Source organism: Panthera onca, chromosome B2 (genome assembly GCF_046562875.1).
Source record: "Panthera onca isolate mPanOnc1 chromosome B2, mPanOnc1 haplotype 2, whole genome shotgun sequence".
NCBI lineage: Eukaryota > Metazoa > Chordata > Mammalia > Carnivora > Felidae > Panthera > Panthera onca.
Window position 1 is genome coordinate 41,810,054 of NC_138343.1, and position 3,548 is coordinate 41,813,601.

The 3,548-nt window shown below is 55.0% G+C and overlaps 1 long non-coding RNA gene across 1 annotated transcript; it reads right to left on the minus strand.

Annotated features, from left to right (window-relative positions):
- Positions 1-443: 443 nt before the first annotated feature.
- Positions 444-2,425, minus strand: LOC132667121 (uncharacterized). Its single transcript, XR_009604978.2, has 3 exons — positions 1,932-2,425; positions 1,402-1,459; positions 444-789 (listed from the first exon to the last, which is right to left on the minus strand). It is a non-coding gene; the product is annotated as an uncharacterized LOC132667121 (long non-coding RNA).
- Between the last annotated feature and the right edge of the window lie 1,123 nt (positions 2,426-3,548).

The following is a 3,548-nucleotide window of genomic DNA, read 5'->3' on the forward strand; positions in this document are numbered from 1 at the left end:
CGGTATGTTGGGGTGGCCTGTTTGTTCATCAGCCTTCCATCTGAGCCAGGAGCTCCAGGAGGGAAAAGACACATCTATCCTGCTTGTCATTAAGTGCTCAGTCCCAAGCACAGTACCTGGCATAGAGGAGGTACTAGGTAAATGCAAAGGAATAATGAATGAGTGAATGAATAAACAGTCCATATCTGCCCAGCCTTTAGGGCCATGATGCACACATCTTCCAGGGCTGGCTGGGGCATGCATGCCCGCACCTCTCCCCTCTTCCCCTCAACCCATTGCCGTGTGCAGCTTATGAAGGCCGGCTCCCTATCTCTGGGAAGAATCACCCCTCCCCTCTCCAAGCCCCACACCCTTTAAAGCTCAGCTCCAATCAGGGACCCCGCCTCAGGAAGTCCCCTGACTGCCTCCACTCACCTGGTCCAAACCCCTGAAAAGCTCTCTGCTGGGGCTGCTCTTGGATTTATATTATGATGTGCCTGTTTCAGTGCCTTCGCTATTGGTCCCCCGAGGGCTCCTAGACTCCCCTGAACAGTGAGGCCCTGGCAGACGAAGCCAACATATGCTACCTAGGCTGTGCCAAGCGGCGTGCCCTGGGCTGGATCCCCTAGAAAGGTAGATGAACTTGGTCTGGTCAGGGGGGCATGGGCAGGGCTCAGGAAGCCAGGGCTCTACGATTTCCTTCCTCACCCCCAGGCTCTGTTGGGGAACTCCAGGACCTGGAAAATGAACATCAGAGCAGGAAGCCCCCAGCGTGGAAGGGGAGGGCATGTCAGCCAAGCAGGTGGGATCCTAAGAGAGGAAAGAGCTAAGATCAGACATCAGAAGCCAGACTCCTGGCCCTGCGGCAGGAGCCCAGAGAAGTCTGGCAGGAAAGCAAATGGAAGCTTCCACCCATTCTACCCATCTTTGGCTGCTGCTTAGCTGGGGCTTCTAGGGAAGCAAAGGGTTTATTGTCAGGGCAGGGCTATGTATGCACACACCCGACCCCCTGGCGACCTGCCTGTCCCCCTCCCACACCTCCTGGCAGTGGCTCAGTCAGCCCCCACTCAACTCACCAGTGTTCTCAGTACCTATCTGCAGGGGTTTAGATGCCCACCTACCGTGTGCTCAGGACAGGTCTCCCCCTCCCCCACCCACCACAGTGAGCCAGAAGTGCAGCAGACCCAGCGCTGGCTTGACAGGGGAGCAGGGGCAGGGGGGGCGTGGCTCATGGCGCAGGCACTCTCATGCCCCCCACAACGCACACACACTTAGAGGCCTGCGAAGCCCTAAAGACAGGGCGGAAGCCTCCGAAGGGGACCTAGAGCCCTCCTGGCCCCTGCTGGGCTACGCTGGGTGACTTTGGAGGAGCCCTCATCCTCCAATCTATAAAGTGAAGGTGATGACCCCTGCTTAACTCACCTCTCCGGGTTGTCAGCCAAGGTGTGGCCTTGAAAGCACGCCCCACGGGCTTTGTAATCTGCAAAAAGAGAGTTTTCCTATTGTCATTCTTATCGCTGATCTCATACATCCAGGGAAACTGGTCCTGCTGTCTCATTAATATACAGCAGCTTCAGGGCTGCCTGGGGGGCTCAGTCGGTTAAGCATCCGACTGACTTTGGCTCAGCTGCTCACTATCTTCTGGTTCCGTACCTTCCAGCCCCCTCATCAGGCTCTGTGCTGACGGCTCGGATTCTGTGTCTCCCTCTCTCTCTGCCCCTACCCCCCCCCCTCAAAAATAAATAAACATTAAAAAAAAATACAACAGCCTCACCTCCCCCACAGGATCCCCTCACCCAACAACCATCTGGGGTCCCCTTTGCCTACAGGAGAAAGGCCTCATTCCATGCTCTAGGGGTTCCCCTGGCTAAAGTCCACTTTCCAATTTTATGTCCCTTATACTGTAATCTCTCCAGCCCTCTCGGATTGCCCTCAACACAGTTTTTGCCTACCTGCCTCCATGCTTTTGTTCATGCTGTCCCCTCCTCGCGGAATGCCCTTGCCCAGTGCCATCTCTGTATTTAGCTCTATCCTTCAAGACCGAACTGTGGTACCAACGCTTGCCTGGGGCCTCTTTCCTCAGCCAAGCCAGAACCGATCTCTCTCCTGCCCTGTAAGGGATTTGGTTTACACCACATGTCATGACACTTCCTGGCACAGAGTTGGTGCTCAGGAAACAAAAGTTGTCATAATCACACCCTGGGCTCTAAACACTTTATATTGACCGACTCATCCAATCCTTACCTGTTGGTGTACGTCTATTAGCATTCCCATTTTCCAGGTGGACGAACCAAGATATATGCCCCGTATCTTGCCCAAGGCAGCATGAGACCAAGATTTGAACCCGGAGACTGACATCAGAGCCCACGTACATGCCTCTAAATATCACGAAGAACTGAGCCACATCCACCCGCTCATCTAAGTCATCCCCCTGCCCAACCCAGGACATGGCTCAGTACATATCTGATGGTCGTGGCATTCACGTGTCTCCAGCCCCCTGTACGTGCTCAGCTCACTGTGCTGGGGGGGCTCCTTTAGGGTGGAGTCCAGAAGCAGGCTCAGGGTTCCAGGAAATGTGACCCGACAGCCTCCCTGGGCTGTGGACCCACACCATCCTCAGGCATCAGAGTGCCAGCCTAAGGCTGGGAAAAAAATGCGGGCAGCAGCCCTTCGGCCACCGCACAAGGCTGCCTGGTGGTACGCTTGTTGATTGCATCGATTGCTGACCAAGGTTGTGACTAACGCACCCACCGTCACCACGACAGGGTGTTGGGAGAGCCCAGAGTGGGGGTGGGAAAGGAAGCAGGCAAGAGCATCAAAGTCCAGGCACAGGGGACTCTAGGGACCACCTAACCCCATTGCTCGCTCCCATTTAACAGATGAGAAAATTGAGGCCCCAGAGGTGGAATAACTTGCCTAAAGCCGAAGAGTACAGCAAAGTCCCGCAAAAGCACCGGCACTTCTGAGCCTTTCCTCCTCGGCCTGCCTGCCGGCCCGGACCCCACCTCTCTCCCTGGAGAGCTTTATAATTACCCTGGGCAGTCCAGTAACCAAGAGGCCCGAACGCTTCGGTGATCCCAGCAGAGGAAAGGGTGCCCTCAGACAGCTTCGCCAGGCTGCCGTGCCCAGCCAGCGGCGGGTCCTACCATCAGAACTGAGAGAGAAGCTGGGAGAAGGCCAGCCGCTAATTGTGGAAAATAAATCACGGACATCTAAACCACGCAGTTGAAGAAAGGCCAGTTGCACGTAGACATGTTTCCTTTTGTGCTCTTGCTCGCCCACTTCAATTGTTAATTGAAAGCCATGAGTTACATAAGTTACGTGGATACCAAAGAAGGAGTTGAATGAGCTCCTGAAAATAACCCACTCGCTGAGTGGTTTTCGGGATGAGGAGAGGTCTTAGAAAAGCAGGTGGCTGAGGAGGGCAGCTGGCCCTCAGAGGGCAACCAGGGCAAACCTGTCCCCTAGTGACGGCAATCTGGATCTGCAGACGCCTCGTTCCCAGATTTTGAGAGGACGAGGATGTGTGTTCGAGTTGCTGGTTCTTCACAAAATCTCAAAGAAAGTCA